General features: G+C 45.1%; 1 protein-coding gene and 1 long non-coding RNA gene across 3 annotated transcripts in view; one reads left to right on the forward strand and one right to left on the reverse strand.

The window, feature by feature from the left end:
• The window catches only part of Stpg4 (sperm-tail PG-rich repeat containing 4), a 52,545-nt gene that overhangs the window by 8,106 nt on the left and 22,358 nt on the right, over window positions 1-22,081 (reverse strand). The gene's annotated exons all lie outside the window — the stretch shown is intronic.
• On the forward strand, window positions 17,531-20,518 carry LOC118238817. 2 transcript variants are annotated; one of them, XR_004770019.1, is made up of 4 exons: window positions 17,531-17,843; window positions 18,228-18,277; window positions 19,331-19,395; window positions 20,303-20,518. It is a non-coding gene; the product is annotated as an uncharacterized LOC118238817 (long non-coding RNA). The 2 variants fall into 2 exon arrangements; XR_004770018.1 differs by lacking the exons at window positions 17,531-17,843; window positions 18,228-18,277 and having other exon boundaries at window positions 19,077-19,395.

The following is a 22,081-nucleotide window of genomic DNA, read 5'->3' on the forward strand; positions in this document are numbered from 1 at the left end:
CTACATGGTGTCAACTCTCCCTTGAACCTGCATCGAGGGACAGTGAATGAAGAAGTAAAAACCTCGAGAAATGGGCAGAGGCCAGTTCTTCGGCCTTTTCTTTTTCTGGCTGTGACTGTGGAGACTTTCACTGGCCAAAGATGATGCCAAGTGTGGCGTCCACTCCAAATCTAGGGCCCTGCCTTTGGCATGAACTGTAATGCTGAATCCTGCCCACTTTCCCCTATGCCTAAGTGATTTTTTTTCCTGAGTTGCCAAGTCAGGAACCCCTTGGGAGTCTGAGTGATAACCCCAGCGAAGCACCGATGTGTTCGTGTTGCCATCCTGCAGCTGCCCTGCATGAGTGGTGGTCTGAATTGCAAGGCATGAAACAGGAAAAAAGTACGGCCACATGTGACAGACAGATGGAATCTTCCAGTGGTAACATTAGGGAAGGGGATGTAGTCCCCAAAGTGTATTCCAAAGCTACAGGAATGCCATGGAAAACCATAACTGTAGCAGGTGAGATCATTCCTGCAACAGAGTCCCCCGACCAGCCCCCTCCCCCAAGGATAGCACAGGTGGACAGGTAGCTGGAGGTGTGCCAGTTCTCGGCCTCATTCAAAGAGGAGGCTTTTAAAGTGACCATTTGTATTGTGTCCCACCCTTCTAAAGTTGAGGCTTCTGACACCTACACAGAAGACTGCCATATCACTGTGTTGTAGGAGGTGGCCTGGAGCTTTGGTTCCCCTGGTGTGTGATGTGGTCAGGAAGGGAGATGTGTGGTTCAATAGTGCAGCCAGCCGCTCTCAAATAGTCAAAAGAAGTGATCCCTAAGCCTTGCTTTCTTTTTGGCCCCGCTTTGGTATCTGAGTTTTCCAAAGCTGATTGCAGCGATGTCTTAGTCAGGGTCACTATTGCTGTGTTGAGACACCATGTCAAAGCAACTTGAGGAGGAAAGGGTTTATTCAGCTTACATTTCCAGTCACTGAGGGAAGTCAGGACAGGAACTCAAGCAGGGCAGGAACCCGGAAGTAGGAGCTGATGCAGAGGCCATGGAGGAGTGCTGCTTACTGGCTTGTGCCTCATGGCTTGCTCAGCCTGCGTTTTATAGAACCCAGGACCACCAGCCTAGGGATGGCTCCACCCACAATGGGCTGGGCCCTCCCTCATCAATCACTAATTAGGAAAACACCTTACAGGTGGACATTATGGAGGCATTTTCTCAGCTGAGACTCCCTCCTTTCTAGCTTGTGTCAAGTTGATATAAAACTAGCCAGCTCTATTGACACTTGGCCCCAGGGGAGGGCAGAATTGCCACCTGGCTTGAATCCCAGAACTTGGGGCCAGCAGAAGCGGCAAGAGACTTTTCATGATGCACAATTCCTCCGGTGAGGGTTGGGGCGGGGGGGGGGGGCTGATGACAAGGATCCACCTTTCCCCTTTGGTTTCTAATGAGGGTAACCTTTACCAGCTGGAGCTGTGGGAGTTACACAGGTGAGTGAAGGGCAATCTAGACTGAGCGCAGAGGAGCTTGTGCATGGGGGAAGGACATAGGCAGAGCTGAGTACACCAGCGAAGAACGAACAAGGCTCAACAACACGGGGCTGGCTGGTGCCCAGGGAGGGTCCGGCTAGCAGCCAGGCCCCCGCATCCCTGTGAAGTGCTATCAATTGGACTATAGCACGAAACCAAAGGCAGGAGCTACAGTCTTGCTGCAAAAGACTCAGAAAGCAGGGGCTTCTTTGTGACTTTTTCTAGAGTGGTTAAGACCCTGAGGCTTGACTTACTGATTTGGGTTGGGACAGCCAATGACACATCTCTAGCCTCCCTCAACTGCTCCTCCCGGTTAAGGGGACAGGACAGCCACATCTGCCTGTGGTGGCTTCTTGGGAGCAATAATGAGAGTGGCAGAGTCCAGTGCCTGGAGCTTGTGTGGCAGGACTTGGTGTCCCAGCTCACACAGCCTGTGAATTCGTGTTGTGCTCAATTGTGCTCCATTGTGCTGGGTGGTGCGTGCTATCTCTACCTACACCTCAAGTGTTCTTAAGTTCTATGAATTCTGAATTCCCAGGACCTCAGAATATGACTTTACTTGGACATGGGGTCTACTTCATTGAGGTCTCGTCCTCACAGTGAATGCATGCCCAGTGTGGCTGGTGTCCCTTTGTTAAAAATGGGACATTTGAACACACATGTATATACACACTCAAATACACACTCCACACACACATACACACACACACACACACACAGAGAGAGAGAGAGAGAGAGAGAGAGAGAGAGAGAGAGAACACCACATGAAGACAAAAGGAGAGAAAGATTTATAAGGAATATCAAAGCGTTCCAGCAAGCTCCACAGCTAGAAAACATAGAGCGTAGGTCTTCACAACACTCAGAAGAAAGCAGCCGAGCGACAGCTTGACCCAGGACTTCTCAAATCCATTGCACCGAGTATAACAAACTCCTAGTTTGTCATACTTTGTCATACTTTTTTTTTTACAACATCCAAGAAAACAAATACGTAAGTGTTCCTCTAGTTGCATCATTCAACCAACATACCATGTTCCAGGCAACAGGCTAGAACCCGGGAATGTCACTGAAAATGACCATCTCCCAAAAGCTGCTCTCCTACTTGGGAACATTAGAACAATTTTGGATTGGAGCATATGTGTAAACAGAAATTTAATCTCCAACCTCTCAGGCATGTAGGTGCAACCACATGAGTTACATCAGGCTGGGAGTGGGAAGTGGCAGAGAGGTACCGTTTCGGAGACCCTCCTTTAGGGGATAACAGACACACTTTTCCCTGCCCTCGTCCCACCAACTGATCCCACGTCCTCTGCTGTCTGTGGCTAGGAAAACACCCAGAATATTCAATGGAGTAGCGCAGAGGAGGGGGCTGGCCTGAACTGCCCACTAAAGGGCCTTTTACAGCATAGAAACAAATCCATGCCTTCTTAATCCTACTGCAATTTAAAGGAGATTTTCTAGCCGGGTGGGGTGGCACAGGACTCACGAGGCAGAGGCATGCTATCTCTGTGAGTTCAAGGTTAGCATGGTCTAGAGAGCAAGTTCCAGGACAGCCAGGGCTACACAGAGAAACCCTGTGTCAAAAACAAACAAACGAAAAACAACAGACCCCTCTGCTGTTTGTGTTGGGAGAACTGAATTATAGGTGGCAGAGAAGCATACATTTCTCATTTTCATAGCTTATATTTTAGTGGGGAACATCTACCTCACCAGAAAAAATATAAAATTTGATATACAGAGTATATGTCACCCAAAGGGGATGGCTGAGGTGTGAGGGGATACATTGATATGGTCCCAGGGTCCCCAAGAAGCCCCTTGAAGAAATGTATCTGGACTGGGCTGGGCAGAAGGAAGAGGAGTCATTTGCAAGGCAAGAAAGCTGGAGGAAGCAGGGACAGGGAAAGTCAAGGCAGGCCAAAAGGGACAAGTAGAGAGGGCATACCGTTCATTTCAACTCTGTTGGGATAACTGCTGCGTTAGAAAGTAAATGAAAATAGTAACCGGCCTGTGCTAATCTAACTCATGGAAAAGTCCAAAAAGACCAGGCGATTAGCAGGCCTGGAAGAGCTCACTCTTCTCAAGTTAACAGAAGGGCTCTGTTCTGTTCCCCTTTCTGATTCATGTATTGTCCCTGGTGGTTGGAACTGATACATAATATCAAACAAAGCTGAATAGCTAAACCCTCACACATTCACTGTAGCCTGCTGTATACAAGGTGATACCGTGAGGGATTCTGGGAAGCATCAGAAACTTAAGTGTAGGAACACTGACCACAGGGTGCTGTGATCTAATTGCAAGAATGATGAAACTGGTTCAATGAAAGTAATGGGATAAGAACTACAGAGCAACAACAAAGCAAGCTGTGGCGGAAAAGGAACATATGGGCTGGAGAGCCTGCTGGGCAGTAAGAGCACTTGCCACACAATCATGAGGAATACAGTTCAGACGCCCAAATCCCAGATAAATGCTGGTGGGTCCCCAGAAGACCCTGGCTAGTAAGACCAGCTACCCTGGAGAGCTCTGGGTTTGGCTGAGAGACCCTGCCTTAGTGGATACAATGGAAGAACAATCAAGGGAAATTCTTGCCATCTATCTCAGACCTCCACATTGTACACACACCCAAACATGTGCTCTGTCTCTGTTTCTGTCTCTGTCTCTCTGTCTCTCTCTCTCTCTCTCTCTCTCTCTCTCTCTCTCTCTCTCTCACTCACACACACACACACACAACACACACACACACACACACACATGCACACACACACCCCATTCACACAGCTCACACATGCAAACACACACACACACACACACACACACACACACACACACACACACACACACACACACGCACACACACGAAAATGGGGGGTACACAAAAATTTAAAAAAGAACTGGGAGATACTATCATGAGAAGTTTGTAGGGAGAAGCGTGGAGATGGGGTGGGACAGCAAAGTCAACGGGACAGAAGTCTGGGCTATGCCCTGAAGAAAGCAGAAATAAATAGACAGAGAGATAAGGAGAGAAAGCTGTGAGTCACTCAAGCAGAGACTAGTATTAGAAGATGACTGGGGCATGCTCCTGCTAACACGCAAGAAGGGAACTGGAATCATTTTCCTCTACTCAGTGCATCTGTCTCTACAGGCCACACATGCAAGAGTCAACAAACGGAGGATCAAAAACATAGTTTCAAATATGTCTGTTCTGAACACATACTTTTCATTGTACCCCAAGCAACACAGTGCCACTAGTTTTGGCAGCATTTGTCATTGTATTAGGTGCCATAAAGAATCTAGAGATGATTCTCAGTATATGGGAGACTGTTTGCAAGCGAGGGGCAGGCACTGTGTTATTTTATATGAGGGACTTAAGCATACAAGGAGTTTCATGTCTGAGGTGCTCCAGGAACTGATGCCCCATCGATAGCAAGAAATATCTGTACTATATTGTAAAATTTGATATTTTACTTAGAAATTTAAGATAAGCAAGTATATGTAAATACACAAGAAAAACTATATAGCAAAGTATTTTGTTTTGTTTTTCGAGACAGGGTTTCTCTGTGTAGCCCTGGCTGTCCTGGAACTCACTTTGTACATGAGGCTGGCCACGAACTCAGAGATCCACCCACCTCTGCCTCCTTAGTGCTGGGATTAAAGATTGGTGACACTACTGGCCGGCTACAAAACTTCTAACAAGAGATAAAGAGCTAAATCTTACTCTAATCAACTTGACTTTGCTAAACCCCCTTTTTGGAGAAAGTCTATATGTTTCACGTCTCAGGTGAGAATTCTCATTCACGCAACACAGAAGGTGCTTGCTAATAGACACTGGCATACCCTCCTGTCGGGGGAGACAGTGAGAGAGGAGACAGTCAACTCTCTCAGTGGTTGCTCTGTTGATTTTTGTCTGTATGTGAACACTGAGAAAGGTTTTTTTTTTTTTTACCATCGGATGGCAGATGTAAACGTGGAATGTCACCATGTATTGCCAGTCTGTCACTGTGAAGTCTTCTCTTCTGCAAGCAGGTGGGATTTCTCTCCAGCCTGCTTCAGCAGAGACCCTACAGCCCATCATAGGTGCCCCAGGAGAGCTGCTCCATCCTTGCTGCTACCCAGACTGGCGGAGCCTCCTTGAATATATGCTCCCATCTGACCCTCACAGCAGCCTGGTGCAGGTGGTATTGTTCCGTCCACTGCCCAAGTGACAAAGAGAAGCTCAGAAAGGCTACATCTAGTGACTCAGCACCTAGGCGTAGGAGCACAGTACTAGAAATACAAGTACTTAGACCTAAGCTCTTCCTCTTCAAAATAAAATGAGCTCAAGAAGCCAGGCAGTGCTGGCTCACGTCTTTAATCCCAGCACTCGGGAGGCAGAGGCAGAGGCAGGTGGATCTCTCAGTTCGAGGCCAATCTGGTCTACAGAGCAAGTTCCAGGACAGCCAGAGCTACACAGAGAAACGCTGTCCCAAACAAAACACTAAACAAACAAACAAAAACCTGAATAAATAAATAAAATAAAAAAATCAAAAGAGCTCAAGCCAAGCATGGTAGTGAGTGCTGTAATCCCCAGAATGTGGGAAGCTAAAACAGGATTTTTCCAGAGTTTGAGGCCAGGTTGGCCAAATGATGAGTACTAGGTCTACCAGAGTGACATAGTGGAAGAATCTCTTTTTTAAAGCACATAGCCTGGCCTAGTTATCATTAACTACCAATTTGGCTCAGCCAAGAGTCTCAGTTCAGTAGTAGCTGTCTTAATCTGGTCAGTCTGTAGCTGTGTCTATGAAGGATTATCTTGTGTGTCTTCATTGCAATAGGCCAGCATAGGTCACTGTAGGCGGTGCCACTTCCTGGGCAGGTGGTCCTGGGTTGTATAAGAAAGCTGGCTAGGCATGAGCCAGAGGGGGGGGGAGGGAGGGAGGAGGGGGAAGGGAAGGAGGGAGGGAGGGAGGGAGAGAGAGAGACAGTGAGCAAACGAGCAAGCGGCACCCTCTCCTCCATGGTTTCTGCTTCAGGCTCCTGCCTTGACTTCCCTTGGTGGATTGTAACCTGGAAGTTTCAAACCAATAAATCCTTTGCTCACCTAAGTTGCTTTTGGTCTGAGGGTTTGTTTTTGTTTTGTTTTGTTTTTTAATCTCAGCATAAAGGAAATGAATGCGTCATCGGTTCCTGTGTTTTCCTAGGCGAAGGCAACTTTCAGATGACCACACTGAAGCAAGGAAGGGGCAGAAATAGACACATGGTCCCAAGTGTCTATTTTATATTATACTTTATTCATCCAGTGTGTGTGTGTGTGTGTGTGTGTGTGTGTGTGTGTGTGTGTGTGTGTGTGTGTTCTCGCATGCACCTGTGAATCTGTCTGTCTGTCTGTCTGTGAGCATGAGCATGGAAGTCAGAGGACACCTTGAGGGAGTTGGTTTTCTGGGGGGATTGAACTCAAGCTGTCATGTTTGGCAGCAGGTGCCTTTACCTGCAGAGCCATCTCCCAGGTCCCCCAAATACCAATTTATACATGCAGAAACCTAAGTTATAAGTAGTATGAAGGAAGGCTGGAGGCCTGTGGCTGGCCTGATCCTAGTGGGGGTGGGGAGTTCTGGGAATTGTATAAACTCTGATGGACAAGCTCAAAGGAGGAGATCTGTCTGCTTGCTGGTGGCAGGGATGAAGCAAACCTGCCAGGGGCCAAACACGTTTTTTACAATTAGAATCTGACCACAACTCCAAGATCTACCTGGGTGATTCTGCTTTCTGAACAAGACAGGAAGTGAGGCCTGAGCTTCTGGTTAGGCAGGTTAGCTAGGCTATGCCAACTGAACCCAGGCCTGGGCAGCCTTACCAGAGAATGTGAGTTCTGGGTGACACAAATATAAACAAGCAGGAGCTGAAGCGTCTTGCAGGAGAGTGACAGCCCTAGTTTGTTTTCTGTTGCTGTAACTCAGTAATAGTACAGGCAGGGTCATTTGAGAAAAGAGGTTTATTCAGCACAGTCTTTCCTTGTTTCTAGGGGAACGAGGCAGCAGGAGGTTCTCACTGGTACCTGGGATCTGAATTGGTACTTCTGGCCTGGAACTTGGGCTACTGGACTGGCTGCTGGCAGAAACCATCTCCCCCTGCTTATGACATTATCACAGACAAGCTTAACTTCATGGACTCTACATAAGCAGCAGTGGCATTAGGACACTGATGGGGGATGTGCTTCTGTATATGTTTCTCTTATTGGTTGATGAGTAAAACACTGATTGGCTGATTGGCCAGACAAGAAGTATAGGCAGGACTAGGAGATGAGGAGAATTCTGGGAAATGTAGACAGAGTTGTTATGTAGAGCCCAGGAAGAGAGGAAGCATCAGGTGTTCTCTGATAAGCCAAGACCACGTGGAAATACATAGATTAACAGAAATGGGTTAATAATTAGGACAGAGCTAACCGATAAGAAGCCCTAGTCACTGGCCAACAGTTTGATAACTAATACAGAGTCTGTGTGTTCATTTGGGGCTGAAGGGCCTTGAGATCAGCCAAGACAAAGAACCTCTAGTTACAGGAGGCCACGCATGTCTCTCCATGCTGCTGACCTAAGTAGACAACAACTTCATACAAGTGAAACAGGAGGGAGCCAACGGCCTCAAAAGGTACAGGATTCTGGAAAACTCCTTTCCTAGTTTTCAAGCTTCTGGCACATGTAGATCCCTTTTCTCCAAAACTACAAAAGCCATCTGTTTTGTTTCAGTGGTGTGGTAAGAGGGTCAGAACCCCTGGCCTATCCTAAACTCATTCCCATGTCTTGGATGGGATGAAGCCTCGCTCTCCAAACCTAGGTGGTCTGGTGGAGAACCTCCTGTTCCTCAGTCCTGGTAATTGGCCCAAGGACAGTCACATGACCTAATCTGGCCAATCAGAAGAGCTGGCCTTTTCACACGCCCTGGCTGAGGAGGCAGATGTGTATGTAGTTCTCCTGCGGCTGGCTGAGCTCATGAAGGGAAGAAGCCAGAAGGGTGGGGATGGAGGTAAAGCCACACCCAGGTACAGTTCCAGTGCATACACCAACAAATACCACCTCGAGTGTCCCCTTTAATGTTTATGTTTATGTTGGGATTTCATCAGCACTGTGAGATAGTAATCTATTATATGTGGGACCTTTGGGGGGTGATTACGGTTTAAATAAGGCCGTAAGCATTGAGTCCTCATCCAATGTGACTGCCATTTCCTAAGGGAAAGATGTTTTCATCAGGTGACAAGCCTGAGCTACCTAATGACATCAGAGTTCACATCAGCAAGAAGTGCCTCCCGGATATGCCTACCTGACCTGGAGCCCCCCAGCCTAAAGAGCCCTCATTGGAGGAGGCGATGACCACAATAAAACCTGCTGTGCTGGCTAGTTTTAAGTCAAATCAACACAAGCTAAAGTCATCTGAGAGGAGGGGACCTCAATGACGTTGGTACCAGGAGAGTGGGTATTGCTGTGGCACACCTGACCATGTTTTGAGGAGGATTGTGGGAGGACTTCGGAACCCTGAGCTAGATAGAAGAGCCACTGCGTATTGAGAGCTCAGTGGGCTGTTGTGTTGGAGCTTTGAGGACAAGAATGCTGAGAGCTGTGTAGAGAATGGAGGCCTGGCTTGTGAAGTTTCGGAGGAAATCAAAGACTCTACTGGGCCATTTGTATGAAGAATCTGTGGTGTCTTCAGCTTGGGCTGGAGAATCAGCTGTGATTAACAAGAGGCCAGAACCTCTTTATATTACTGGGATAATTAAAGCCAGTCAGCTGGAGCTGAGAAATTAGTGGTGATTAAGGAGAGACCAGCGTCACTGAGGTGAAATCTTCTGGGAAGTTATTCCCTGAAAGTCGACATACAGAAGCAGTGCTCCAGAGGTGTTCAAGGTTCCACCTCGGGCTGGCAGCTAGACTTGGTAATGTGTAAGAGTCACCCAGGTGGAACTGGTTTTGATGGCATGAAGGGGTCACAGACAGCAGCTGAGGCTAGGCACTGTGAGAGGCCAGGAGAGGCCATTGGTGAACGTGCAGCATCCATGGCAGTTAGAGGCCCAGGATTGAGGGGCCATGCAGAGAAGTTGAGTCCTGGTACTGTGAAGAGAACCCGGGAGAGGCTACTGGTGAAAGTGCAGTCTGGTTGCAGCAGAGACCCAAGCATGTTGGAGATGCCAGTACCATGGGGTGACCACCAAGAACAGCAGCAGCCTGCTGCTGTGTGGGGCCACAGGGCCTAGAAGACGAGCTGTGTGTGCTGCACGGGGCAGAGCTGGAGAAGTGACCCAAGTCTTTTGGAGGAGCCCAGAAGATAGTGAGTGAATCTCAGATAATTGAGTTGTCTACACTGTTGGGAGTTTGGTTTGCTTTGTCCAGGTTGTGACTGTGCCCTGGTTCTTCCCTTTTGAAGAAAGTGTTTAACTTTTGATTTTTTGCAGAGCCCACGGCTGAAAGGCTTTGAACTTTTTAAAAAGAGATTTTGGATTTTTAAAGAGACTGGATATTTTAGAGAGACTGAACTTTTAATGGATTTGAATTTGCAAAGACTGGGGATTTTAAAGCTATTCATGTTTTTTGATGAGAGGTCTTGGGGATGAGTGAGAAAGGAAATGTTGTGGCTTAATAGTGACGTGTTTTGTGTGTCAAATTGATAAGGGGTCAGTTGTGCAGGATAGTTTCATATAAACTTGACACAAGTAAAGCTGTCTGAGAGAAGGGAGACTCAATTAAGAAAATGACTCCAGAACAAAAATGCCTCTAGCCTGGAAGCCCCACTTGCCCAAGATAGCTTCCTGGAATGCTGGGGGTCATTCATATATCAGATATCAAACTGATTGTTTTTGCTTCTGCAAACAAGCTTTGTTCTTGACCACACTTACATAGGAGGTATGCAGGCAGGAAGTACATCATGATGTATGCCCCTGATTGGATGAAGGTGGGAAGTACATAGCCTTTGCCTTTATAGTCCCTGACTAATGTTAATTGGATGCCATACTCTGGGAACTTCTGGATACAGACCTGGCCAGCATCCATGGTCCTGGCCAGTATTTAATAAAGATTTCTTCAAGTTTGGTTCCAAATAAATAAATAAATATCTCCATATGATAGGAGCCTGTAGGCAGTTCTGTTGAGCATTTTCTTAATTAGTGATTGATGGAAAAAGGCCCAGCCCATTGTGGATGGTGCCATCCCTGGACTGGTGGTCCTGGATTCTTCTATAAGAAAGCAGGCTGATCAAGGCATGAGGAGCAAGCCAGTAAGCAGTGTCCCTCCATGGCCTCTGCATCAGCTCCTACCTCCAGGTTCCTGCCCTGTTTGCGTTCCTGTCCTCACTGCTTTTGATGATGAACTGTCACATGGAACTGTGAGTGAAATAAACCCTTGCCTCACCAAGTTGCTTTTGGTCACTTGTTTCACCACAGCAATGGTAACCCTAAGAACAGTTTCTACATACCCTATCCAGTCTGTGGTGTTTAGTCACAGCAATGGAAAACAGACCAAGCCACCAACTGACCTTTACATTATTTTATTTTTTGCTCAGGGTGATTTAGGATGGCTTTCTGTCACTTTGCAATGGAAAAAAATTTCCTATGTCATTCTTCATGTTTTCTCTCCCTGTTTTAGTCAGATAGTATCACTCAGGAATGCTTCACACTCCCAGCTGGACAGGGAAACACAACTCTGCTGAGGCTAATACCATTGGAAAAGTTGCACAGATGACTTTTTAAGAAAATTGCCAGGATAGGCATTTTATTTTTAAATCCTAGTAGATCTGTGGCTATAACTGGAAATTATTTTTTTCAAAATCCATTATCCACAAGTTTGGCTCAACCGTGAAAAGCCTGAACTGGACTCTGCCTTCATCACCCTAATTTCCAAGTTCCAGCCAAGCAGAAATCAATTTTCTGCTTTATTCAGTCTGACCATGTTTATTAATTACTTTCTGTTCCCTGTGGAATTTCAAGCTGTCAGCTTGGTTTTTAATTGAACTCATTCCTTAAATCCAGGAACAGCCAGGATGAGACAGCTTTCCTTAATAGATTGGATACCACACTCTAGTACTTATATCCAGGGCATTTTCTCCTATATGTGATCAACACAGACCGCCCAAAACTATCACTTGTCTCTCTGCTCTTCCCGGTTCTCCAATCCCTTCCTTAATCCTTATAGGGCTGTCAAGTTCAAAGAAATACAGAATGTATTGCAAATACATTTGCTGTCAAATAGAGAAATCATGATCATTTAACATCAAATTTGTTTCCACTGACAAGATATTATTGTATTTTGAGAAATTGTAAGGCATTAGAAAAGAAATAACCACCCCCAACCACAGCATCTCCACAATGGCATCAAATAACCGACCACTTTACTAAGTCACAGACTTCCACAATGCTAGCTAAATAATCGACCACCCTACCATGTCATAGTACTTTTCTAATGCCAGTGAAAGCAATTTGGCTCATAATTCCTGGTTTTTCATATGCAATGATCTTTCTTACATTAATCCTAATTCATACATTAGCTGCATGTTTTATTTATTTAATGTATGCATGTGTGCTTGAGTGTATGTGTGTGCACTGTGTGCATGTGGCCTGGTATTCACAGAGATCTATGTGCCCTGAGCGCTGGAATTGTTGTCTGCTGCATTTTAACTGTGCATTAGCACATCAAAGCTTCGGGGCCTGCTGTTCTTCTGTAAAAGTTTAAAAATTAGAAAAGAAAAGAAACCTCGAGATGGAGCCGGCGCCAGAGTGATAGAACTCGAACTACGCTTTATTACAGGGCAGGAGAGGGAGAGGGGGAAAGACAGGGTGAGAGAGAGGAAACAGAAGAGAAAGAGAGACAGTGTAAGAGGAAGGGGGAGAGCAAAGAGCAAGAGGAAGGCAGGAGAGAGTAAATGAGTAAGAGTGGACAAGAGAGCATAAGTGGGCGGGGTCTGTCTTTTAAAGGGGTCCTTTATACCTGCGTGCAACTTAGTTCCCATGGAACCCTGGGCTGACCAGGGTACTGCCTTAGTGCATTCTGCCAAGTAACTGGGGCCAGGCTAGCCTAATGCCTGAAACTTTCAGTGCCATTTTATAATGTTTACAGTCATTGCATTAATGACTACAGACAGTCCTTTGGCCACCCGAAAGGTGTAAAATATATAAAATTCTTTAAAGATCAATTAATTCCTTCTGGCAACTAACTTACTATTATTATTATTATAAACAATTCCTTGATGGTGTATTTGAGTTTTGAGTTTTATTTTCATTTTTGTTTTCTTTTGAGATAGATCTTATTTAGTTTGGGATGGTCTGGGATTTTCAATGTAGCCAGTGCTGGCCTGAAATCTTGCTAGTCCTCCCTCCAACCCCCAGGGCCCAAGATTCCAGGCAAGAGCCATCAGGCCTGGGCCCGTTGATGATACATTTGTATGATTGTCTCAATGTAGAATAAGTGAGGTTGTTTTGGTGCTGGGGATCAAACCCAAGTCCTTCCACATGCCATTGAACTAAACTGGAAGTTCTCAACCTGGGTCTTGACCCCTTTGGGCTGTTAAATGACCTTTTCACAGGGGTCACCTACCTTATATACTATATATTAGGCATTTACATTACAATTCATAACAGTAGCAAAAGGGACCCAGCATCAGGAAGTTTGGAACCCCTGAACTAAACCCTAGCTCTCACAGGTCTGTTTGTACGTGTGTGGGTAGGTTTGAGTGTATGCATTTATATACATGTGCCATGTGCATGCCTGATGCCTGCAGGGGCTAGAAAACTGTGTAGATCCCCTGGAACTGGAGTTACAGGCAGTTATGAGCTACTGTGTGGGTGCTGGGAACCAAACCTGTGTCCTCCGAAGGTACCCTTAACCTCTGAGCTGTCTGTCTAGCACTGGTCACATAGGTTTTTTGTTTTGTTTTGTTTTGTTTTGTTTTGTTTTGTTTTTTTCTTGTTTGTTTGTTTGTTTTCGAGACAGGGTTTCTCTGTGTAGCCCTGGTTGTCCTGGAACTCGTTCTGTAGACCAGGCTGGTCTCGAACTCATAGAGATCCACCTGTCTCTGCCTCCCAGGTGCTGGGATTAAAGGCGTGAGCTGTCGTCACTGCTACTCCAGGCTTGGTCACATAGTTTTTTAAAGCCCAACATTCAGTGCCCAAGTTCTTTGCAAAGGGTTGTACTGATGTGCACTCCTACCAGTGGCAGGTAAGAAAAACTCTGGGTTTCTGCAGCCTACATGCAAAGTATGTAGTACTTTTTTTTTTTTTTAAAGAAAAATGGGAGTTCCCTTACCCTCAGTTTCCCTAACAGGAATACTGAATAGAACCCTCAGTAACTCCCACATGCCCAAAACAGTTGTTCAGAATATCTGGTATCTTTCATGTCTGCACTCTGAAACACAGTCAGATGGAATATAATTAAGAATATTTTTTAGATCAAGAGTGTTCTTTTGGTCATTCGTAAGGCCAATGAAACATTTAAAAAGAAGTTCCTGTGGAGGCCTCATTGGGGTCCCTGACTGGAGTGACGTGGTCTCAGTGCTGTGTCTCTCTCTGGAGACATCGTGCTCTAAGGAACTGTGCCTCTAGGTCCTAGGTGTGTAGTGTCTGTTCTTTATCACTGAGCTAACAGCAAATGGTGGCTGCTGAATTTCAAACATGGTCATCTTTCTGAGAGAGAAAGAAGGCACTACACTCATGGTAGAGCATGTCCCCTGGCACAATGTACTTAAAGACCCTCTTTCCCTGGGACCTGAGCTCATTATTTTAATAACTAAGTCATCAACAGGTGCACAACCTTATATTTGTAATTTGAGATTAAAATCATTTTCCAACCAAATTCCCAAATACTTCTCCTGAGAAACCCCTACACATCAGGAACAAAATATAATCATTTACCAACTGAATCCCCTGCTATAGAACAAGAAACCTGCAACAGGTGTGTGTGTGTGTGTGTGTGTGTGTGTGTGTGTGTGTGTGTGTGTGTGAGAGAGAGTGTGTGTGTGAGTGTGTGTGTGAGTGTGAGTGTTGAGTGTGTGTGTGAGTTGTGTGTGCATGTGAGCACAGTGAAAATGACTTCTCCCTGCTTTTGTTATCAAGTTCAAAGTCAATTTACTTTGTTTTCTTTTCAGCTTCCTCCCTCCCTCCCTCTTGTCCTTCCTTCCTTCCTTCCTTCCTTCCTCCCTTCCTTCCTTCCTTCCTTCCTTCCTTCCTTCCTTCCTTCCTTCCTTCTTTCTTCTGTTTTGCTGCTATATATTAAACCCAGGGCCCCAGGCCTCACTGAACTACAAAACAAACCTTACTAATGTTTTTTTTATATTAAAAAGAAAAAAAGACAAGAAAGTGGAAGGTAGAGCTGGTGGGTAGGGGAAGGCAGTCATCAGGAGTTGACACAAGAGGACAAGGGGACAAATGGGTTGAAGGTCATTCTGTACATGTATTAGAATGTCATCATGAAATCCATTGTTATGTCATTACTATGTGCTAATTAAAAAAAATTTAGGGGCTTTAGGAATGGCTCAGTGGTTAAGAGCACTGGCTGCTCTTCCAGAGGACCTGGGTTCTAATTCCCATCACCCATATGGACGTTCACAACTGTCTGTAAATCCAGTCCTAGGTGAACCAGGCTCCTTTTCTGGCCTTCACAGGCACTGCACATGCATGGCACACAGACATACTTGCAGGCAAAACATCAATACACATCAAATTTAAAAATGAAAACATTTTAAAAATTATTCATCGAATGTATGTATTTTAAATACCCTTTGAAGGTCATAGGATACCCACTGAAGGCATTTTGTCATTCCTGGTTTTGAACTTACAGCTGTGGGCTCCTTTTCTTTAATAACTAAAAGCATTTTGAGCCTTGTCACACAGGTTTCACGTCACCGAGGCACATGATGTGTTAGGTTTTGTAAACCTTTTCCTAACAATTCTACGTGTTGACTTGAAATGTATATGATAAAAAAACAAAATGAGTATAAAGGAAGAGTAGTTTAAGATGGGCAGCTACCGGGTGGTGGTGGCACACACCTTTAATCCCGCCCTCAGCAGGCAGAGGCAGGTGGATCTATGAGTTCCAGGACAGTCAGGGCTACACAGAGAAACCTGTTTAAAAAAAAAAAAAAAAAAAAAAGATGGGCCGTGCCAGCAATAAGGGATGGCCAGTGTGAACCAAGATAAGGTGAAAGAAATCAGGATAAACTTTGTCTAGCAATTTTAGAGAAATGGATCCAAATGGGCTGTGCGATGTATTCATGAGGTCACAGTGGTAACAGAATAAGTTCACCCATTATATATTTTAAAAAATAAAATCACATAAAGTAATCTACTCTGCTTTCATATGGTCGGTCGCCAATTAGTTTTCCTAGGCAGCTGTGAGATTATAATTCATAGATGGCCAGCAAGCAATCTCCACTGAGCTCCTTGCGGGCCACATTGAAGGAAGAAACAACATGTGAGTGCGTATTTTATGCCTACGTTTGTTCTAAAAAGGAAGAGATGAGCCAGCCAGCGTCTGTCTGTGCTGGACTGCCTGAGGTCCACGGGTCAGATTTCTGGTGACCACAGGTTTCACGTACAGCAAGGCAGCAACGTGTGCTGAGTCAACATGTCTCAGGTGGCACTGTGACCTTACCGTGTAACCAAACCCAAACCCATCTGAGAAGAATTAGAGAGTCAAGTGTTTTATAAGCTGGGCAAGGAAGTGCATGTCTTTAATCCCAGCACTCAGGAGGCAGAGGCAGGTGAACTGCTGTGAATTTGAGGCCAGCCTGGTCTTTATAGTACATTGCTGGCCAACTCTAAGATTATACAGAAAGATCCTGTCTTTTAAAAAGAGATTAAAATTTAGGAGGAAGTTAAAGAACATCTAAATCAAAATTTATATTTAAATCTGCATTTTAAAGAAGAGAAAGAAATACAGACTTCATTCCTCTATTTGACACGCTTGAGCACTGGATGAAGAGTCAGGTGAGGGGAAGAAAGCCAACACACCCTCTCCCCTGAGATCTCTGGACCAGAAAGGGGTAACAACCACCTAATCTGCTGACAACAAAGTTTTGTATTTCGACCTTTTGTATAAATAATAATAATAATAATAATAATAATAAAGCAAAATCCCTGAGAAAGTTGATATGCTTGTTAATGTCTTTTTGCTATAGAGTTTATACCAGTTAACAGCAAAAGAATACTAATAAAAATCACCTAGAGGGATGGTGGTTGGGCAGTTAACAATGAGTGTTCCCCCACAGTCTCCATACTGCACATCCTTCCCAAAAGAAAATTGTGGTGGTTTGAATGAGACTGGCTGTCATAGGCTCATACATTTGAATGCCTGGTCACCAGGGAGTGCAACTACTTCAGAGGACTGAAAGGATTAGAAGCTGTGTGTGGTAATATATTATTCATGATTCAATAAAGCTTGCCTGAGGGTTCAGACCGCAAAGCTAGCCACAGGCCATAGAGGTTAGACAGTGGTAATACACACCCTTAATCCCAGCAGCCATACGAGCTAGCCATAGAGCTAGGAGAGGGTGGCACACATCTTTAATCCCAGGACTCAGGAGACAGGCAGATGGATCACTGTTAGTTCAGGGCCACACCGAACTGCATGAAATTGATCCAGTCCTAAAGAGAAAACAGCTCATACAAAGGTGATCTCGGCACTTGGGATCACGTGCCTTTAATCCCAGCCTTAAGGAAGTGTAAAAGGAAGAAGCAAAGGGTCTCATGTAGAGATTTAGTTTCCAGACAGGAAAAGCTATTATCTCTGAGGATTTGTGGAGCAAGGGATTACCCTTTCAGTCTGAGGTAGAGGTAAGAGCTAGTGGCCGGCTGCTTTGCTTATCTGACAATAGGCATGCTTTATTAAGTTATAAACAATATATCACTACAGGTGTGAACTCATTGGAGGAAGTGTGTCACTGGGGGTGGGCTTTAAGGTTTCAAAAGCCCATGGCAAGCCTTGAGTCTCTCTCTCTCTCTCTCTCTCTCTCTCTCTCTCTCTCTCTCTCTCTCTCCCCCCTTTCTCCCTCCCTCCCTACAAATCATGATGTAGATCTCAGCTACTCCAGCACCTGCCATGATGATAATGGACTGAACTCTGAAACTGTAAACCAGCCCCAATTAAATGCTTTCCTTTGTATGCCGTGGTCATGATGTCTCCTCACAGCAATAGAACTAAGGCAAAAGAATGAAGAGCAGGGTGCAGCAGGTCACAGTTGTAATCCCATCACATGGGAGATGGAGGCAGGAGTTCAGAGTTGGGGGCCAACCTGGCCTGCAAGACAACTGAAATCTCTCTCCGGGTCCTCAGGATTGCGTGGCAAGCGATTCTCCCCAATCATCTCACCCGCCCACATGTCTATGTTTGGTAATTTGATTTTTTTCTCTTTTTTTAAAATTATTTTTTACATTCCAATCCCAGTTCCCCTCCCTCCTTCCCTCCCACTCCCTCCACTCCCCCCTCCTCCCTTGATTTTATTTCTGAGCGGGTTTTTACTCTGTAGCCCAAGCCTGGCCTTGAACTAACAATCCTCCTATCTCATCCTTCTGGTGCCAGGATTACAAGTGTGTGCCACCCGCCCACCCCCGCACCTGCACACTTTGTATTTGATCTTAGGAAAAACAAAACATGAAGTTATATTTTCCCAAAAGCATCTCTCAGTACTTTGGTATTTTAAGTCATTCTATTTGAAATAGTGTCACTAATCAAGTGTCTCTCATCTTTATCATTCATTGGACATGGAACTGCCAGTTCTCATGGCTCTGCCCGCCAAAGGCTCTCCCTTCCAACCTGCAATCCAGGTGCGTCATCACTGTTATTGCTTCATGAAATGCTGTGCTTCATAGTAAAGCTGCATTCTCACTTTGAAGAGGGTTTACACTTTGTTTTCAGTGTATTGTTGGATGGCTGACAGGCCAACCTTCCTACAGCCACAGGTGCTGGTGTCACACTGAGAGAGATTTTAGGACCCCCGAAGGCAAGAACTGACCTCCACAGGTGGACCGCTGCACCGTGCCCAGACTCACACACAAAGATAAATAATGGAAAAAAAAAAAACCCACAAAGCTATCACTATGCTATCATAAAATGTTATCAGAAAAACTGAAAGTTATATTCGTTTATCTTTACTTTTATGCTTTTACTCATTTTAAATTCTGGGCTGTCCAGATGGCTTGACAGATGGCAGTGCCTGCCCCCAAACCTGTCAACCTGTGTACAGTTCCCAGGGTCCACATGGTGACAGGAAAGAACCAACTCCTACGAATTGGGCCTGAACTCTGACCTCTACCCATGTGTGAGTGCACACACACTCAGATAAATGTAATTTTTGAGACTATGAATTTAATAAATGTAGTTTGGGAAAAAATTTGGTGGCGAAAACCTGATAATGAAAACCAAAAGTCTAGTCCAGCGCCTCTCTAATTTCATTGCCTGAGGCATGGTTTTGTTTTTTCTTTTCTAAGAGCGTGTGACACGTAGCCCAGAAAGGTGCGTGCAGAGTTTCATTGACGCAACACTTAGCCAACCCATCTCATGACTAAGTCTCAGAAACAGCTCTAAGCGTGCCATTTAGAGAACCTAAAACAGGCTCGGTTAACTCTTAGCTGTCCTCAGGGTGGTGGTGTGGTTCTGCTGCTACTTCCTGATTTCTGTCTTAGAAGTTACCTACTGACTGCTTCTTGGACTGGATCTCACCCACCCCTCTGCCCACTGAACCACAGTGGTTTAAATCGTTCATCAATTGTTAATGAGATGGACATTATTCCTGGCATTTGTTTTACTTGGAGTTAATAGGTGCCTTGTTGTTTTTTGCTTGCACAAGTTGCTGTACAGGTTTTCTTATCCCTCCCTAGGGTTCCAGGTGGTCTGCCAGGGACATCTCCTCACTGCTCTTTCGGGTCCCATGCCTTCTTTCAGGGTATGTTCACACATCCCCTCGTTTTGCTGTATTTTATCACTTGTAGTATCTTTTTCTTTTTTTTTTCAGAGGTGTTTGGGAGGTCATTTTATGTGTCTTTTTTTATGCTTTAAAGTGTTTTGGGGAGATCAGAAGACAGCCTAGGGTATAAATCCTCACTTTCTGTACTGGGCAGTGTTGTGTCAACTTGACTCAAGTTAAAGTCATCTGAGAGGAGGGAGCCTCAGTTAAGAAAGTGCCTCCATAAGATCCTGCTATAGGCAACCCTATAGGGCATTTCCCTAATTAGTGAGGTGGGAGGGCCCAGCCCATTGTGGGTGGGACTATCCCTGGACTGGTGTTCTGGGTTCTATAATAAAGCAGGCTGAGCAAGTCAGTAAGCAGCTCCCCTCCATGGCCTCAGCGTCGGGGCCTGCCTCCAGGTTCCTGCCCTGACTTCCTTCAGTGATTGGACAGTGATATGTAAATGTAAATCAAATAAACCCTTTCCTCTCCAGGTTGCTCTGGTCATAGTGTTTCATCACAGCGGCAGAAACCCTAACTAAGACACCTTTGTTGTTCACCATCCTATATGACAAGCTAACTGACACACAGGTTTCTGTGGATTCTCATGTCTCCATACCAAATCTTGCCCTGGGAGCACTGGGATTGAAGAAGCCCACTATTGTGCTCAGCTCTACATGGGCTCTGGGGATTCGAACTCAGGTCTTTGTGCTGGTGTGGCAGGCACTTCATTCACTACTTCATCGCCTCAGCCCCACCATGTTGGAAGTTATTTTTATCTCATTTTCACAGTTGATTGCTAGCTTGGCTAGACATAGTCTCCTGGGCTGACAACTAACTTGCTTTCTCATCTCATTGTGATAGAAATTGTATTACTAAGAAAATCTTCCTCTTCTCTTCACAGAATTCTGTCTTATCTTTCCATGCTGCTGTATCTCCATCACCTCTGGAGGATTATCTCATGTGCCTGTTAGAAACCCTGGCACCTGGCTTGGATACTGGGGTGGTTTGAATAGGAATGGCCCCTACAGACTCATGTGTTTGAATGCTTGGCCCTTAGGGAGTGGCACTATTGGGAGGTGTGGCCTTGTTGGAGGAAGCATGTCATGGTGGGGGCGGACTTTGAGGTCTCCTATGCTCAAGCTATATCCAGTGTGGACGCAGTCTCCTGCTGCTGCCTCCTGAGTCAAGATGTAGGGCTCTCAGCTTCTTCTCAGCACCAAGTCTGCCTGCGTGCCACAATGCTTCCTACCATGATGATAATGGACTAAACTTCGGAACTGTAAGCCAGCCCCAATTAAATATTTTCCTTTGTAAGAGTTGCTGTGGTCGTGGTGTCTCTTCACAGCAATGGAATACTGAGATAGATATACTGCAATCAGCCAACTCCACAGCAATGTAGTGTACTTCCTGGGATCAAGTGTGTGTATATTCTCTTCTCTCTGGTTTTACTGAGATTGTTCCATAGGATAAACTCCATTACTATTTTAAAGTATTTTTTTTCTTTTTGGTGGTTTGGCTCAGAAGGATACGGAGCATTGAATCCAGGGTCCTTCACAAGCCAGGCAAATACCCAACCATTCACCTATATATACATCTTGCTTTATATATCCTTTCTATATAATCTAGGCCACTCTTGAACTCCTGGGCTCAAGGAATTGTCTCTGCCTCCCAAGTAGCTGTGACTATAGGCATATGCCATTGCACTAACTCCACCAATCCTTTGCCCAAGGGGAAATGGCCATAAGAGGAGGGTGTTAGGTTCCAGATCAAATTCCTCTGTACACAGTTTTAATTAAATCCCTGATGTTGAAATTTACCATTCCTCCAAATGCCTAGTTCCCCCATAATGTTAAGGGACAAACAGACACAATAGCAACCAATGAACTGTGGGCCAAGATCAGCTTCTACTGTCTGAAGACTATGGTCATTCCCTTCAGCTCGTGTTCCTGGGATCATTATGGGCTGGGTTTAGGTCTTAACTTTCCCTTTAATAACCATGTGACTTTAGGCAATGGATTTCCACAGCTAACTTCTGCTTACCAAATAGAGATAAGTAAATGCTACCTCCTCGAGTGGTGAGGAGTGAATGAGACAGTCTATGCCCAATACAGAATACTATGGCTAGAGCCAGAAACCCATGCACAGTTAACTTCTGAAGCTACTTCCAGGTCTAAATCTCTCACAGTTCTATGACTTTCATGTTAATTCCTAGGAAAATTAAACTAAACAAGAAAGTCAGCCACATGATTTTTTTTAGATAAGAAACTAAATTACAATGGGCTAAGTATAAAAGTTTGTGAGTTTAGCCAGGTGGTGGTGATTCATACCTTTAATCCCAGCACTCTGGAGGCAGAGGCAGGTGGATCTCTGTGAGTTCAAGGCCAGCCTGGTTTACAGAGAGTTCTAGAACAGCTAGGGCTGATACACAAATAAACCATGTCTTGAAAAAAAAAAAGTTTGTGAGTTTTTCTGGCTTGAGTTCTTGCATTATGGCCAGAAGAAAGTTGACAGTAAGTTCTTCTCAAAAGCATTCTGTGCTAAAAGGCTCACACCTTACCGCCATTGTCTTCCCCTGCTCAGATTAAAGGACTCTGCTCCAGGCAGCTTACAAGTTTATAGGTCTAAACCAAACCCATAGTGGCTACAGGAATGTGTTCAGGACAGACAGGAATCACAGTCC

This window comes from Cricetulus griseus, chromosome 5, assembly GCF_003668045.3.
Source record: "Cricetulus griseus strain 17A/GY chromosome 5, alternate assembly CriGri-PICRH-1.0, whole genome shotgun sequence".
Classification (NCBI taxonomy): Eukaryota; Metazoa; Chordata; class Mammalia; order Rodentia; family Cricetidae; genus Cricetulus; species Cricetulus griseus.